Here is an 18,538-nt window from a genome sequence, read left to right as displayed (position 1 = left end):
TCACTCACTCACCCACCCACTCACTCACTCACCCACCCACTCACTCACCCACCCACTCACCCACCCACTCACTCACTCACCCACCCACTCACCCACCCACTCACCCACCCACCCACTCACCCACTCACTCACCCACCCACTCACCCACTCACTCACGCACCCACTCACCCACCCACTCACTCTCCCACCCACCCACCCACTCACCCACTCACCCACTCACTCACCCACCCACCACCCACCCACTCACCCACCCACCACCCACCCACAGAGAGGAGCCGCATGGACGAGAGAACGAGCAACAGGGTGGAGACGTCCAGCAGTGGATAGGTCCTGGCTGCTGTATGTAGTAGTGTAGTGTATAGTGTATAGTACTGCATAGTGTAGTGTATAGCGTAGTGTATAGTGTAGTGTATAGTACTGCATAGTGTAGTGTATAGCGTAGTGTATAGTGTAGTGTATAGTGTAGTGTATAGTGTAGTGTATAGTAGTGTAGTGTATAGTAGTGTATAGTAGTATAGTGTAGTGTATAGTAGTGTACAGTGTAGTGTATAGTAGTGTATAGTCTGTAGTGTATAGTGTAGTGTATAGTAGTGTAGTGTATAGTAGTGTATAGTGTGTAGTGTAGTGTATAGTCGTGTAGTGTATAGCAGTGTAGTGTATAGTAGTGTATAGTGTAGTGTATAGTAGTGTATAGTGTAGTGTATAGTAGTGTAGTGTATAGTCGTGTAGTGTATAGCAGTGTAGTGTATAGTAGTGTATAGTGTAGTGTATAGTAGTGTATAGTGTAGTGTATAGTAGTGTAGTGTATAGTGTAGTGTATAGTAGTGTGTAGTGTATAGTGTAGTGTATAGTCGTGTAGTGTATAGTAGTGTAGTGTATAGTAGTTTAGTGTATAGTAGTGTAGTGTGTAGTGTATAGTGTAGTGTATAGTGTAGTGTATAGTAGTGTAGTGTATAGTAGTTTAGTGTATAGTAGTGTAGTGTATAGTAGTGTAGTGTATAGTAGTGTAGTGTATAGTTTAGTGTGTAGTAGTGTATAGTGTAGTGCATAGTAGTGTAGTGTATAGTAGTGTAGTGTGTAGTGTATAGTAGTGTAGTGTGTAGTGTATAGTAGTGTAGTGTGTAGTGTATAGTAGTGTATAGTGTAGTGTATAGTAGTGTAATGTATAGTGCATAACGGGCCGGTGAATCGACATCACACTAATCGATCAAACGATAAGAGACCAGCGAATCGGTATCACACCAATCGATTACCGTAATCGCTAGCAAGCTGGCGAATCGGCATCGCTCTAATCGATTAATCGATAACGCCTCCCCGGCGGATCGACGTTGCACTAATCGATTCGTTTGACAACGGCCTGGGGAACGGACATCGCGTGCGATCGCTATCGCAGGTGATCGATTAATCGATATCAGTCCGGCGAATCGCCATAGCAGGTAATCGATTTCAGGCGGCGTCCCGTATAAAAGCACGTGGTCCAATACCGGAAGTGGGTTTAGGAGATGGCGCTACTCGCTACTAACAACAAGCAATTACTTAGCTACCTAACTACTTACTAACTACAACTACGTAGCTACCTAACTACTTACTTACTAACTACAACTACTAACTACTTAACTACCTAACTACTTAGCTACCTAACTACTTAGCTACCTAACTACTTACTAACTACACCTACTAACTACTTAGCTACCTAACTACTTAGCTACCTAACTACTAACTACTTAGCTACCTAACTACTTACTAACTACTTAGCTACCTAACTACTAACTACTTAGCTACCTAATTACTAACTACTTAGCTACCTAACTACAACTACTAACTACTTAGCTACCTATCTACTTACTAACTACTTAGCTACCTAACTATTTACTAACTACAACTACTAACTACTTAGCTAGCTAACTACTTACTAACTACAACTACTAACTACTTAGCTACCTATCTACTTACTAACTACTTAGCTACCTAACTATTTACTAACTACTACTACTAACTACTTAGCTACCTAACTACTTACTAACTACAACTACTAACTACTTAGCTACCTAACTACTTACTAACTACTTAGCTACGTTACTACTTACTAACCACAACTACTAACTACTTAGTTACCTAACTACTTACTAACTACAACTGCTAACTACTTACTAACTACAACTACTAACTACCTACTATCTACCAACAACAAACTACTTACTAACTACTTAGCTACCTAACTACTTACTAACCACTAACTAACTACAACTACTAACTAACTACAACTACTTACTAACTATCTAACTACTTAGGTACCTAACTACTTACTAACTACCTACTAACACACAACTACTTAGCTACAATTACTTACTAACTATCTAACTCCCTACTAACTACAAACTATCTACTAATTACCTACTTGGTATCTACTAACTAACTACCACTACCTGCCACTAACTACTATTAACTACCACTACTAACTTCCACTACTACTAACTACCACTACCACTAACTACCACTACTACTGACTACCACTAACTACCTACCACTAACTACCACTACCACTAACTACTACTAACTACCACTAACTACCACTAATTACCTACACTAATGAACAGTTATAACGGCGGTGGTGATGGTAGGTAGTGATACTACTACCGCTGATACTACTACTGTTGATACTACTACCGCTGATACTACTACTACTGTTGATACTACTGTTGATACTGCTACCGCTGATACTACTACTGATACAACTAATAATACCGCTGATATGTATACTGATACATCTACTAATACAACCGCTGATACTACCGCTGATACTACCACTACTGCTACTACCACTGCTGCTACTGCCACTGCTGTTATTAATACTGCTGCTATTACTACTACCACAACTACCACTGCTACTACTGCTGCTGCTATTACTACTGCTACTACCACTACTACTACTGCTTCTACTACTGCTGCTGCTACTGCTGCTACTACTACTGCTACTACTGCTGCTACCACTACTACTGCTGCTACTACTACTGCTACCACTACTACAACTGCTACTACTGCTACTACTGCTGCTACCACTACTACTACTTCTACTGCTGTTGCTACCACTACTGCTGCTGCTGCTACCACTACTGCTGCTGCTACTGCTGCTGCTATTACTGCTGCTGCTGCTACTACTGCTGCTGCTACTACTACTACTGCTGCTGCTACTACTGCTACTACTGCTGCTACTACTACAACTGCTACTACTGCTGCTACTACTACAACTGCTGTTACTACTGCTGCTACCACTACTACTGCTGCTCCCACTACTGCTGCTTCTACTACTACAACTGCTACTACTACTGCTGCTGCCACTCCTACCACTGCTACTGCTGCTCCCACTACTGCTGCTTCTACTACTACTACTGCTGCCACTACTACTGCTACTACTGCTTCTACTACTACTACTGCTACCACTACTACAACTACTGCTTCTACTACTGCTGCTACTACTGCTGCTCCCAATACTACTGCTGCTACTACTACTGCCACTGCTGCCACTGCTACAACTCTGAAAGTCACTCCAATGTACTCGGTGCTGCCCACGTGGCTGCTGCGTTCGCGTCTGTACGAGGTGAGTCGTTAGATAGTACAACAACTCTCAACGCCGTGGTTATAGGGATTTATTGGGACCCTTGTAGGGTTATTAGAAACCTTATAGGGGTTGTTAGGACTTTTATAGGGGTTGTTATAACCTTTATCTGGGCTATTAGGACCCTTATTATAGGGTTATTTGAATCCTTATAGGGTTACTAGCGGGAAGTACTCGGCGTTGTTCGGGTGGTACCTGATATGATTACAGCAGTGCGTACTGACTGTGGTGGTACCTGCTATGATTACAGTAGTGCATACTGTGGTGGTACCTGCTATGATTACAGCAGTGCATACTAACTGGTGGTACCTGCTATCACTACAGCAGTGCATACTAACTGGTGGTACCTGCTATCACTACAGTAGTGCATACTGACTGTGGTGGTACCTGCTATGATTACAGTAGTGCATACTGTGGTGGTACCTGCTATGATAACAGCAGTGCATACTAACTGGTGGTACCTGCTATCACTACAGTAGTGCATACTGACTGTGGTGGTATCTGCTATGATTACAGCGGTACATATTGACTGTGGTGGTGCCTGCTATGATTACAGCGGTACATACTGACTGGTGGTACCTGCTATGATTACAGTGGTGCATACTGACTGTGGTGGTGCTTGCTATGATTACAGCAGTGTATACTGACTATGGCGGTACGTGCTATGATTATAGCGGTGCATACTGACTCTGGTGGTACCTGCTATGATTACAGCAGTGCATGCTAACTGTGGTGGTACCTGCTATGATTACAGTAGTGCATACTGACTGTGGTGGTACCTGCTATGATTACAGCAGTGCATACCATCTGTGGTGGTACCCGCTATCACTACAGTAGTACATGCTGACTCTATAGCAGTATTTACCGACTCTATAGCACAAAGTACTCACCGTGGTGAGGCCTAGTCCCGTGCAGAGCCTCCGGCCTCGCCTAGATTGTCCAGCCGGCCGAGGTGGTACCTTGGCAGGCTGGGGCTGCCACCCCTGCCCCCCCCCCCCCCCCCCCCGCAGCCACGATGTTCCCGGCCACTCTGCACTCTGCAGTAATATCTACGGGCCTATAGTGGTAGCATCTAGTGACGGTACGGTAGTAATAACTGCACGCATCGGGGTGGGGGTGTGTGTGGGGACATCACACAGTGAAGATTTAAGCTCAGCGTTTAGTGTATTTTTATAGCGTTTTTAACGTGAAAGAAAATATATCCCCCTCACTCCCACCGAAGTCGTGCGACCACACACAAACCCACAATTTTTGACTTGTATACGTAGATTAGAACCCTTATATGAGTTTTTAGAACCCATATAGGGTTTATTTGAACCCTTATAGGGTTATTAGAACCCTTATAGGGGTTATTAGGAACCTGTGTATGGTTATTAGAACCTTTATAGGGTTATTTAAACCCTTTTATGGTTTTTAGAACCCTTAAAAAGGCCGTGGTTATAGGGGTTATTAGAACTGTTTAATCACCGTGGTTATAGGGGTTTATTAGAACCCTTCTCGGGTTATCAGAACCCTTATAGGGTTATTGTAACCCGTATAAATAGCGTGGTTATAGGGGTTTACTGTCGGTTATCAAAGGGTAGAACACACCTACACACATTCTTGATCTGTTACAACTTTGATAACCGCCACAAATGGTGTCGGTTAATAAAAGCGTAGAACACACCAACACACATTCTTGATTTTCACAACTTTGATAACCGCTACAAATGGTGTTGGTTATCAAAGGGTAGAACACACCTACACACGTTCTTGATTTTCACAACTTTGATAACCGCCACAAATGGTGTCTGTTATCAAAGGGTAGAACACACCTACACACATTCTTGATCTGTCAAAACTCTGATAACCGCTACAAATGGTGTCTGTTATCAAAGGGTAGAACACATCTACGTCGTGATAATTTTATTGTGTTATTTTATTTATTATTTTATTCTCATTCTACATGACTTTACCGAAAGAACCAAAGAAGACACCTGCACACATTCTTGATTTTCACAACTTTTGATAACCGCCACAAATGGTGTCGGTTATCAAAGGGTAGTAGAACACACCTACACACGTTCTTGATCTGTCAAAACTCTGATAACCGCTACAAATGGTGTCTGTTATCAAAGGGTAGAACACACCTACACACGTTCTTGATTTTCACAAATTTGATAACCGCTACAAATGGTGTCGGTTATCAAAGGGTAGAACACACCTACACACGTTCTTGATTTTCACAACTTTGATAACAACTACAAATGGTGTCAGTTATCAAAGGGTAGAACACACCTACGTCGTGAGAATTTTATTGTGTTATTTTATTTTATTCATTATTTTATTCTCATTCTACGTGACTTTACCGAAAGAACCAAAGAAGACACCTGCACACATTCTTGATTTTCACAACTTTTGATAACCGCCACAAATGGTGTCGGTTATCAAAGGGTAGTGCACACACCTACACACGTTCTTGATCTGTCACAACTTTTGAGAACCGCCACAAAATGGTGTCGGTTATCAAAGGGTAGTGCACACACCTACACACGTTCTTGATCTGTCACAACTTTTGATAACCGCCACAAAATGGTGTCGGTTATCAAAGGGTAGTGCACACACCTACACACGTTCTTGATCTGTCACAACTTTTGATAACCGCCACAAAATGGTGTCGGTTATCAAAGGGTAGTAGAACACACCTACACACGTTCTTGATCTGTCACAACTTTTGATAACCGCCACAAAATGGTGTCGGTTATCAAAGGGTAGTAGAACACACCTACACACGTTCTTGATCTGTCAAAACTCTGATAACCGCTACAAATGGTGTCAGTTATCAAAGGGTAGTAGAACACACCTACACACGTTCTTGATCTGTCACAACTTTTGATAACCGCCACAAAATGGTGTCGGTTATCAAAGGGTAGTAGAACACACCTACACACGTTCTTGATCTGTCAAAACTCTGATAACCGCTACAAATGGTGTCAGTTATCAAAGGGTAGTAGAACACACCTACACACGTTCTTGATCTGTCACAACTTTTGATAACCGCCACAAAATGGTGTCGGTTATCAAAGGGTAGTAGAACACACCTACACACGTTCTTGATCTGTCAAAACTCTGATAACCGCCACAAATGGTGTCGGTTATCAAAGGGTAGAACACACCTACGTCGTGAGAATTTTATTGTGTTATTTTATTTTATTCATTATTTTATTCTCATTCTACGTGACTTTACCGAAAGAACCAAAGAAGACACCTGCACACATTCTTGATTTTCACAACTTTTGATAACCGCCACAAATGGTGTCGGTTATCAAAGGGTAGTAGAACACACCTACACACGTTCTTGATCTGTCAAAACTTTTGATAACCGCCACAAAATGGTGTCGGTTATCAAAGGGTAGTAGAACACACCTACACACGTTCTTGATCTGTCACAACTTTTGATAACCGCCACAAAATGGTGTCGGTTATCAAAGGGTAGTAGAACACACCTACACACATTCTTGATTTTCACAACTTTGATAACTGCCACAAATGGTGTCGGTTATCAAAGGGTAGTAGAACACACCTACACACGTTCTTGATCTGTCACAACTTTTGATAACCGCCACAAATGGTGTCGGTTATCAAAGGGTAGTAGAACACACCTACACACATTCTTGATCTGTTACAACTTTGATAACCACCACAAATGGTGTCGGTTATCAAAGGGTAGTAGAACACACCTACACACGTTCTTGATCTGTCACAACTTTTGATAACCGCCACAAAATGGTGTCGGTTATCAAAGGGTAGTGCACACACCTACACACGTTCTTGATCTGTCAAAACTCTGATAACCGCCACAAATGGTGTCGGTTATCAAAGGGTAGAACACACCTACACACGTTCTTGATTTTCACAACTTTGATAACAACTACAAATGGTGTCAGTTATCAAAGGGTAGAACACACCTACGTCGTGAGAATTTTATTGTGTTATTTTATTTTATTCATTATTTTATTCTCATTCTACGTGACTTTACCGAAAGAACCAAAGAAGACACCTGCACACATTCTTGATTTTCTCAACTTTTGATAACCGCCACAAATGGTGTCGGTTATCAAAGGGTAGTAGAACACACCTACACACATTCTTGATCTGTCACAACTTTTGATAACCGCCACAAAATGGTGTCGGTTATCAAAGGGTAGTAGAACACACCTACACACGTTCTTGATCTGTCACAACTTTTGATAACCGCCACAAAATGGTGTCGGTTATCAAAGGGTAGTAGAACACACCTACACACGTTCTTGATCTGTCACAACTTTTGATAACCGCCACAAATGGTGTCGGTTATCAAAGGGTAGTAGAACACACCTACACACGTTCTTGATCTGTCAAAACTCTGATAACCGCTACAAATGGTGTCTGTTATCAAAGGGTAGTGCACACACCTACACACGTTCTTGATCTGTCACAACTTTTGATAACCGCCACAAAATGGTGTCGGTTATCAAAGGGTAGTAGAACACACCTACACACGTTCTTGATCTGTCACAACTTTTGATAACCGCCACAAAATGGTGTCGGTTATCAAAGGGTAGTGCACACACCTACACACATTCTTGATCTGTCACAACTTTGATAACCGCCACAAAATGGGTGTCCCACGATGCAGCTTCTGCTCACCCCGAAGCTATCGGCGCTCCTTGGCGGTGCATCGCCTCGATTCTTCTTCAACGTTCAAACCTCGTTTGCGTCTCTCGATCCACTCCGCCTCCCCCGTTGCAGACCCTCTGCCCGGCAGGCGCCGGCTCCGTGCCTTCGTATAAATGTCGACTACCTCCTCAAGCTCCTGCTCCTCCATCTCAAGCTCCTGCTCCTCCATCTCAAGCTCCTGCTCCTCCATCTCAAGCTCCTGCTCCTCCATCTCAAGCTCCTCCTCCTCCTCCTCCTCAAGGCAGCAGTGTGGGGCGGTGCTGTACCCCGGGAGGCACCAGACAGAGTCACCTGCTGCCAGAGGGAGAGGTGCGGGTGGAGGTGGTGGAGGTGGTGGAGTGGGAGGAGGAGGTGGAGTGGGAGGAGATGGAGTGGGAGGAGATGGAGTGGGAGGAGGAGGAGTGGGAGGAGGTGGAGTGGGAGGAGGAGGAGTGGGAGGAGGTGGAGTGGGAGGAGGTGGTGGAGGTGGTGGAGGAGGTGGAGTGGGAGGAGGTGGTGGAGGTGGTGGAGGTGGTGGTGGAGTTGGAGGTGGTGGTGGAGTGGGAGGAGGTGGAGTGGGAGGAGGTGGTGGAGGTGGTGGAGTGGGAGGAGGTGGTGGAGGTGGTGGAGGTGGTGGAGGTGGTGGTGGAGTGGGAGGAGGTGGAGTGGGAGGAGGTGGAGTGGGAGGTGGTGGTGGAGGTGGTGGTGGAGGTGGTGGTGGTGGTGGAGTGGGAGGAGGTGGAGTGGGAGGAGGTGGAGTGGGAGGAGGTGGAGTGGGAGGTGGTGGTGGAGGTGGTGGTGGTGGTGGAGGTGGAGGAAGTGGAGTGGGAGAAGGTGGAGTGGGAGGAGGTGGAGTGGGTGGAGGTGGAGGTAGTGGTGTGGGAGGAGGTGGTGGTGGAGGTGGTGGTGTGGGAGGAGGTGGTGGAGGTGGTGGAGGTGGTGGTGGAGGTGATGGAAGAGGTGGAGGAGGTGGAGGTGGTGGAGGTGGTGGAGGTGGCGGAGGTGGTGGAGTGGGAGGAGGTGGAGTGGGAGGAGGTGGAGTGGGAGGAGGTGGTGGTGTGGGAGGAGGTGGTGGTGGTGGAGGTGGTGGAGTGGGTGGTGGTGGTGGAGGTGATGGAAGAGGTGAAGGAAGAGGTGAAGGAGGTGGAGGTGGTGGAGGTGGTGGAGGTGGCGGAGGTGGTGGAGTGGGAGGTGGTGGAGTGGGAGGAGGTGGAGTGGGAGGAGGTGGTGGAGGTGGTGGTGGAGGTGGTGGTGGAGGTGGTGGTGGAGGAAGTGGAGTGGGAGAAGGTGGAGTGGGTGGAGGTGGAGTGGGAGGAGGTGGTGGAGGTGGTGGTGGAGGTGGTGGTGGAGGTGGAGGAAGTGGAGTGGGAGAAGGTGGAGTGGGAGGAGGTGGAGTGGGTGGAGGTGTGGTGGAGGTAGTGGTGTGGGAGGAGGTGGTGGTGTGGGAGGAGGTGGTGGTGGAGGTGGTGGTGGAGGTGGTGGAGTGGGTGGTGGTGGAGGTGGTGGTGGAGGTGATGGAAGAGGTGAAGGAGGTGGAGGTGGTGGAGGTGGTGGAGGTGGTGGAGGTGGCGGAGGTGGTGGAGTGGGAGGAGGTGGAATGGGAGGAGGTGGTGTGTGTGTGTCTGTGTGAGTGTGTGAGTGCGTGTGTGTGTGTGTCTGTGTGTGTGTGTGTCTGTGTGTGTGAGTGTGTGTCTGTGTGTCTGTGTGTGAGTGTGTGTGTATGTGTGAGTGTATGTGTGAGTGTGTGTGTGAGTGTATGTATGTGTGTTTGTGTATGTCTGTGTGTGTCTGTGGATGTCTGTATATGTCTGTGTGTGTGTATGTGTGAGTGTATGTATGTGTGTATGTGTGAATGTGTGTGTGTGAGTGTATGTATGTGTGTGTGAGTGTATGTGTGTGTGAATGTGTGTATGTGAGTGTATGTATGTCTGTATATATGTGTGTGAGTGTATGTATGTATGTGAGTGTATGTACGTGTGAGTGTATGTACGTGTGAGTGTGTGTACGTGTGTGTATGTGTGATGGTGTGTGTATGTGAGTGTGTGTATGTGAGTGTATGTATGTGTATGTATGTGTATATATGTGTGTGTGAATGTGTGTATGTGTGTGTATGTATGTGTGTATATATGTATGTGAGTGTATGTATGTGAGTGTGTGTGTGTGAATGTGTGTATGTGAGTGTGTGTGTGAATGTGTGTATGTGTGTGTATGTTTGTGTGTGTATGTATGTGTGTGTGAATGTGTGTATGTGAGTGTATGTATGTCTGTATATATGTATGTGTGTGTGTGAATGGGTGTATGTGAGTGTATGTATGTGAGTGTATGTATGTGTGTGTATGTATGTGAGTGTATGTATGTATGTCTGTATATATGTGTGTATGTGAGTGTATGTATGTGAGTGAATGTATGTAAGTGAATGTATGTATGTGTGTGTATGTATTTGTGTGTCTGTGGTGAAGATTTCCGCCACGGCCGCCACCGGGCCGGCGAAGTCTCCCGGCGACGCCGAAGGGAGAGGGGGGAGGAGCCGGGGGTCGGAGGCCGTGACCCCGGTGACCCCGGTGACGACCCCGGTGACCCTGGTGACGACCCCCGTGGCCCCGGTGCGGCCTCACTCGGCCTACGCCCTCTTCTTCCGCGACACTCACGTGGCCATCAGGGGCCAGGACCCTGACGCCTCCTTCGGGGACGCCACCAGGATCGTGGCCTCCATGTGGGACAGCCTCGCTGATGGGCAGAAGCAGGTGGGGGTGGGGGGGGGGTGGGGGTGGTGGTGGTAGACGTGGTGGTGGTGGACGTAGAGGTGGTGGAGGTGGTGGTAGAGTGTGTGGAGGTGGTGGATTGGGAGGAGCTCACAAATCCTTGAAAGATCTGGGCAAGGTCCCATCGGTGAGCTCCTCCGGCCGGCAAGGCTGCGTTGGGTGGGTCATGTAGCCCGCATGCCCAGCCACCGCATGCCGAAACAGCTTTTGTTCGGCCGGATTGAGGGGGCTAAACAGGCGCGGCACGGGCTAGAGAAGAAATGGAGTGACTTGGTACAGGAGGACGTGGAGCTGAGTGGACTTGCCGATGACCGGTACCAGCGGTGTCAAGATCGGCCTCTGTGGAGGAGGCTCGTGAAGGACGCTACTGGGCAGTTGGAGGTAGTCGCCCTCCAACAACAACGGAGGGCGGAGGAGCGACGCTCACAACAACGAGCGGAGCGCAGGGTGGCTAAAGCACAGCAGGTTGGCACAGTAGGGGGCACAGATGGTGCATCAGCCAGTCATCTCAGTCGACCCGTGGCACCTGGGTCTGCCCCGTGACCTCCTGCCAGCGGGTGTTCGACACTTCACGTGGCCTCAGGGTGCACATAGCCTGGCACAAGCGTCGTGGTGACGTCACCGCCACTTAGTGGTGAATGGCGGTTGTTGTTGTTGTGGGAGGAGGTGGTGGTGTTTGTGGTGGACATGGTGATGGACGTGGTGGTGGACGTGGTGGTAGTTGTGGTGGTGATGGTGGTGGTGGTTGTGGACGTGGTGGACGTGGTGGACGTGGTGGTGGTGGACGTGGTAATTGGTGGTGGACGTGGTGGTGTTGGTGGTGGTGGTGGATGTGGTGGCGGTGGACGTTTTGGTGGTGGTTGTGCATGTGGTGGTGGTGCTGGACGTGGTGGTGGTGGACGTGGTGGTGGTGATGGTGGTGATGGTGGTGGTTGCGATGATCCTCCTCCGAGTGTTATTGGTGGATTTGGTTTCACAAACAGACGAACTTACACAGAGCCAGTGACCCTTACACCCTGAGACCCGGTCTCTACTCTAGACACCCTGAGACCCTGAGACCAGGTCCTGACTGACGTGGCTCGCTATTCTGTTTTGTTGTCCCAGGTTTACAAGAAGAAATCTGATGATGGCAAGAAGGAATATCTGAAGGCGTTAGTGGCCTACAAGGCCACGTTAGCCACCAAGGTGAGGAGTCTCACCCCCAGGGTCTCAGCGTCTAGAGTAGAGACCGGGTCTCAGTGTCTCAGTGTCTAGAGTAGAGACCGGGTCTCAGGTTCAGTGTCTAGAGTAGAGACCTGGTCTCAGGGTCAGTGTCTAGAGTAGAGACTGGGTCTCAGTGTCTAGAGTAGAGACCGGGTGTCAGTGTCTCAGTTTCTAGAGTAGAGACCGGGTCTCAGTGTCTTAGTGTCCAGAGTAGAGACCGGGTCTCAGGGTCTAGAGTAGAGACCAGGTCTCAGGGTCAGTGTCTAGAGTAGAGACCTGGTCTCAGGGTCAGTGTCTAGAGTAGAGACCGGGTCTCAGGTTCAGTGTCTTGAGTAGAGACCTGGTCTCAGGGTCAGTGTCTAGAGTAGAGACCGGGTCTCAGTGTCTAGAGTAGAGACCGGGTGTCAGTGTCTCAGTTTCTAGAGTAGAGACCGGGTCTCAGTGTCTTAGTGTCCAGAGTAGAGACCGGGTCTCAGGGTCTAGAGTAGAGACCAGGTCTCAGGTTCAGTGTCTAGAGTAGAGACCTGGTCTCAGGGTCAGTGTCTAGAGTAGAGACCGGGTCTCAGTGTCTAGAGTAGAGACCGGGTGTCAGTGTCTCAGTTTCTAGAGTAGAGACCGGGTCTCAGTGTCTTAGTGTCCAGAGTAGAGACCGGGTCTCAGGGTCTAGAGTAGAGACCAGGTCTCAGGGTCAGTGTCTAGAGTAGAGACCAGGTCTCAGTGTCTAGAGAAGAGACCGGGTCTCAGGGTCTCAGGGTCTAGAGTAGAGACCGGGTCTCAGGGTCTAGAGTAGAGACCAGGTCTCAGTGTCTCAGTGTCTAGAGTAGAGACCAGGTCTCAGTGTCTAGAGAAGAGACCGGGTCTCAGTGTCTCAGTGTCCCGAGTAGAGACCAGGTCTCAGGTTCAGTGTCTAGAGTAGAGACCGGGTCTCAGTGTCTAGAGTAGAGACCAGGTCTCAGGGTCTCAGTGTCTAGAGTAGAGACCGGGTCTCAGGGTCTCAGTGTCTAGAGTAGAGACCAGGTCTCAGGGTCTCAGTGTCTAGAGTAGAGACCGGGTCTCAGGGTCTCAGTGTCTAGAGTAGAGACCGGGTCTCAGTGTCTAGAGTAGAGACCTGGTCTCAGGGTCTCAGTGTCTAGAGTAGAGACCGGGTCTCAGCGTCTAGAGTAGAGACCGGGTCTCAGTGTCTAGAGTAGAGACCGGGTCTCAGTGTCTAGAGTAGAGACCGGGTCTCAGTGTCTCAGTGTCTAGAGTAGAGACCGGGTCTCAGTGTCTAGAGTAGAGACCGGGTCTCAGGGTCTAGAGTAGAGACCAGGTCTCAGTGTCTCAGCGTCTAGAGTAGAGACCGGGTCTCAGGGTCTCAGTGTCTAGAGTAGAGACCAGGTCTCAGTGGCTAGAGTAGAGACCGGGTCTCAGGGTCTAGAGTAGAGACCGGGTCTCAGTGTCTCAGTGTCTAGAGTAGAGACCGGGTCTCAGTGTCTAGAGTAGAGACCGGGTCTCAGTGTCTCAGTGTCTAGAGTAGAGACCGGGTCTCAGGGTCTAGAGTAGAGACCAGGTCTCAGTGTCTCAGCGTCTAGAGTAGAGACCGGGTCTCAGGGTCTCAGTGTCTAGAGTAGAGACCGGGTCTCAGTGTCTCAGTGGCTAGAGTAGAGACCGGGTCTCAGGGTCTAGAGTAGAGACCAGGTCTCAGTGTCTCAGTGTCTCAGTGTCTAGAGTAGAGACCGGGTCTCAGTGTCTAGAGTAGAGACCGGGTCTCAGTGTCTAGAGTAGAGACCAGGTCTCAGTGTCTAGAGTAGAGACCAGGTCTCAGTGTCTCAGCGTCTAGAGTAGAGACCAGGACTCAGTGTCTCAGTGTCTAGAGTAGAGACCAGGTCTCAGTGTCTCAGCATCTAGAGTAGAGACCAGGACTCAGTGTCTCAGTGTCTAGAGTAGAGACCGGGTCTCAGTGTCTCAGCGTCTAGAGTAGAGACCGGGTCTCAGTGTCTAGAGTAGAGACCTGGTCTCAGGGTCTCAGCGTCTAGAGTAGAGACCGGCTCTCAGGGTCTCAGGGTCTAGAGTAGAGACCGGGTCTCAGTGTCTAGAGTAGAGACCGGGTCTCAGTGTCTAGAGTAGAGACCAGGTCTCAGTGGCTAGAGTAGAGACCGGGTCTCAGGGTCTAGAGTAGAGACCGGGTCTCAGTGTCTCAGTGTCTAGAGTAGAGACCGGGTCTCAGGGTCTAGAGTAGAGACCAGGTCTCAGTGTCTCAGCGTCTAGAGTAGAGACCGGGTCTCAGGGTCTCAGTGTCTAGAGTAGAGACCGGGTCTCAGGGTCTAGAGTAGAGACCGGGTCTCAGTGTCTCAGTGTCTAGAGTAGAGACCGGGTCTCAGTGTCTAGAGTAGAGACCGGGTCTCAGTGTCTCAGCGTCTAGAGTAGAGACCGGGTCTCAGGGTCTCAGTGTCTAGAGTAGAGACCAGGTCTCAGTGGCTAGAGTAGAGACCGGGTCTCAGGGTCTAGAGTAGAGACCAGGTCTCAGTGTCTCAGTGTCTCAGTGTCTAGAGTAGAGACCGGGTCTCAGTGTCTAGAGTAGAGACCGGGTCTCAGTGTCTAGAGTAGAGACCAGGTCTCAGTGTCTCAGCGTCTAGAGTAGAGACCGGGTCTCAGTGTCTAGAGTAGAGACCGGGTCTCAGTGTCTAGAGTAGAGACCAGGTCTCAGTGTCTAGAGTAGAGACCGGGTCTCAGTGTCTAGAGTAGAGACCGGGTCTCAGTGTCTAGAGTAGAGACCGGGTCTCAGTGTCTCAGCGTCTAGAGTAGAGACCGGGTCTCAGTGTCTCAGCGTCTAGAGTAGAGACCAGGACTCAGTGTCTCAGTGTCTAGAGTAGAGACCAGGTCTCAGTGTCTCAGCGTCTAGAGTAGAGACCAGGACTCAGTGTCTCAGTGTCTAGAGTAGAGACCGGGTCTCAGTGTCTCAGCGTCTAGAGTAGAGACCGGGTCTCAGTGTCTAGAGTAGAGACCTGGTCTCAGGGTCTCAGCGTCTAGAGTAGAGACCGGGTCTCAGTGTCTAGAGTAGAGACCGGCTCTCAGGGTCTCAGGGTCTAGAGTAGAGACCGGGTCTCAGTGTCTAGAGTAGAGACCGGGTCTCAGTGTCTAGAGTAGAGACCAGGTCTCAGTGTCTAGAGTAGAGACCAGGTCTCAGTGGCTAGAGTAGAGACCGGGTCTCAGGGTCTAGAGTAGAGACCGGGTCTCAGTGTCTCAGTGTCTAGAGTAGAGACCGGGTCTCAGGGTCTAGAGTAGAGACCAGGTCTCAGTGTCTCAGCGTCTAGAGTAGAGACCGGGTCTCAGGGTCTCAGTGTCTAGAGTAGAGACCGGGTCTCAGTGTCTAGAGTAGAGACCGGGTCTCAGTGTCTAGAGTAGAGACCAGGTCTCAGGGTCTCAGTGTCTAGAGTAGAGACCAGGTCTCAGTGGCTAGAGTAGAGACCGGGTCTCAGGGTCTAGAGTAGAGACCGGGTCTCAGTGTCTCAGTGTCTAGAGTAGAGACCGGGTCTCAGTGTCTCAGTGTCTAGAGTAGAGACCGGGTCTCAGGGTCTAGAGTAGAGACCAGGTCTCAGTGTCTCAGCATCTAGAGTAGAGACCGGGTCTCAGGGTCTCAGTGTCTAGAGTAGAGACCAGGTCTCAGTGGCTAGAGTAGAGACCGGGTCTCAGGGTCTAGAGTAGAGACCAGGTCTCAGTGTCTCAGTGTCTCAGTGTCTAGAGTAGAGACCGGGTCTCAGTGTCTAGAGTAGAGACCGGGTCTCAGTGTCTAGAGTAGAGACCAGGTCTCAGTGTCTCAGCGTCTAGAGTAGAGACCAGGTCTCAGTGTCTAGAGTAGAGACCGGGTCTCAGTGTCTAGAGTAGAGACCGGGTCTCAGCGTCTAGAGTAGAGACCAGGTCTCAGTGTCTAGAGTAGAGACCAGGTCTCAGTGTCTCAGTGTCTAGAGTAGAGACCAGGTCTCAGTGTCTCAGTGTCTAGAGTAGAGACCAGGTCTCAGTGTCTCAGTGTCTAGAGTAGAGACCAGGTCTCAGTGTCTCAGTGTCTAGAGTAGAGACCAGGTCTCAGTGTCTCAGCGTCTAGAGTAGAGACCGGGTCTCAGTGTCTCAGCGTCTAGAGTAGAGACCGGGTCTCAGTGTCTCAGCGTCTAGAGTAGAGACCGGGTCTCAGTGTCTCAGCGTCTAGAGTAGAGACCGGGTCTCAGTGTCTCAGCGTCTAGAGTAGAGACCGGGTCTCAGTGTCTCAGCGTCTAGAGTAGAGACCGGGTCTCAGTGTCTCAGTGTCTAGAGTAGAGACCAGATCTCAGGGTCTCAAGGTCTCAGTGTCTAGAGTAGAGACCGGGTCTCAGTGTCAGCGTCTAGAGTAGAGACCGGGTCTCAGTGTCTCAGCGTCTAGAGTAGAGACCGGGTCTCAGTGTCTCAGCGTCTAGAGTAGAGACCGGGTCTCAGTGTCTCAGCGTCTAGAGTAGAGACCGGGTCTCAGTGTCTCAGCGTCTAGAGTAGAGACCGGGTCTCAGTGTCTCAGCGTCTAGAGTAGAGACCGGGTCTCAGTGTCTCAGCGTCTAGAGTAGAGACCGGGTCTCAGTGTCTCAGCGTCTAGAGTAGAGACCGGGTCTCAGTGTCTCAGTGTCTAGAGTAGAGACCAGATCTCAGGGTCTCAAGGTCTCAGTGTCTAGAGTAGAGACCGGGTCTCAGTGTCAGCGTCTAGAGTAGAGACCGGGTCTCAGTGTCTCAGCGTCTAGAGTAGAGACCGGGTCTCAGTGTCTCAGCGTCTAGAGTAGAGACCGGGTCTCAGTGTCTCAGCGTCTAGAGTAGAGACCGGGTCTCAGTGTCTCAGCGTCTAGAGTAGAGACCGGGTCTCAGTGTCTCAGCGTCTAGAGTAGAGACCGGGTCTCAGTGTCTCAGTGTCTAGAGTAGAGACCAGATCTCAGGGTCTCAAGGTCTCAGTGTCTAGAGTAGAGACCGGGTCTCAGTGTCAGCGTCTAGAGTAGAGACCGGGTCTCAGTGTCTCAGCGTCTAGAGTAGAGACCGGGTCTCAGTGTCTCAGCGTCTAGAGTAGAGACCGGGTCTCAGTGTCTCAGCGTCTAGAGTAGAGACCAGATCTCAGGGTCTCAAGGTCTCAGTGTCTAGAGTAGAGACCGGGTCTCAGTGTCAGTGTCTAGAGTAGAGACCGGGTCTCAGTGTCAGTGTCTAGAGTAGAGACCAGGTCTCAGGGTCTCAGCGTCTAGAGTAGAGACCGGGGTTCTGAAGTCATCGCGGCCGCTCCCCCAGGACCGTGCTGCTCCTGCCGCGGTGACGCCACCGCCGCCATCACCGGCACCGCCATCACCGCCATCACCGCCATCACCACCACCACCGCCGCCATCACCGCCATCACCGGCCCCACGCTGGCCGGACTCCGGAACGCCTCTGGTTGTCCCGTTCTACGGAACGCCGGGCGGGACGGGAGTCTTCCTCCTGGCTACCGCCACCTCCACCTCCTCCAACAACGTCTTCTTGTCACGCTTCCCGTCCACTACAAACACCGCCTCCACCTCCTCCACCTCCTCAGTCTTCTTGTCACGCTTCCCATCCACTACATCCACCACCTCCTCCACCTCCACCTCCTCCTCCACCTCCATTTTCTTGTCACGCTTCCCGTCCACTACAACCACCACCTCCTCCTCTGTCTTTTTGTCACGCTTCCCATCCACTACAATCACCACCTCCTCCTCCTCCACCTCCTCCTCCACCTCCATTTTCTTGTCACGCTTCCCGTCCACTACAACCACCACCTCCTCCTCTGTCTTTTTGTCACGCTTCCCATCCACCACCGCCTCCACCTCATCTGTCTTCTTGTCACGCTTCCCATCCACTACAACCACCTCCTCCACCTCCTCCTCCATCTTCTTGTCACGCTTCCCATCCACCACCACCACCGCCTCCACCTCATCTGTCTTCTTGTCACGCTTCCCGTCCACTTCAACCACCGCCTCCACCTCCACCTCGTCTGTCTTCTTCTCACGCTTCCCGTCCACTACAACCACCTCCTCCACCTCCTCCATCTTCTTGCCACGCTTCCCATCCACCACCACCACCGCCACCTCCTCCTCTGTCTTCTTATCACGCTTCCCATCCACCACCACCGCCTCCACCTCATCTGTCTTCTTGTCACGCTTCCCATCCACTACAGCCACCACCTCTTCCATCGTCTTCGCCACCACAAGCACCACCACGTCGTCCGCAGCCGCCGGCAGTCGCCAGGTACCACAACCACCAATCACGAACACCAATCACGAACACC

This window comes from Petromyzon marinus, assembly GCF_048934315.1.
Source record: "Petromyzon marinus isolate PM22_M1 ecotype Great Lakes invasive population chromosome 69 unlocalized genomic scaffold, UKy_Petmar_22M1.pri1.0 chr69_unloc.1, whole genome shotgun sequence".
Classification (NCBI taxonomy): Eukaryota; Metazoa; Chordata; class Hyperoartia; order Petromyzontiformes; family Petromyzontidae; genus Petromyzon; species Petromyzon marinus.
Note: the sequence above shows the minus strand (reverse complement) of the source record.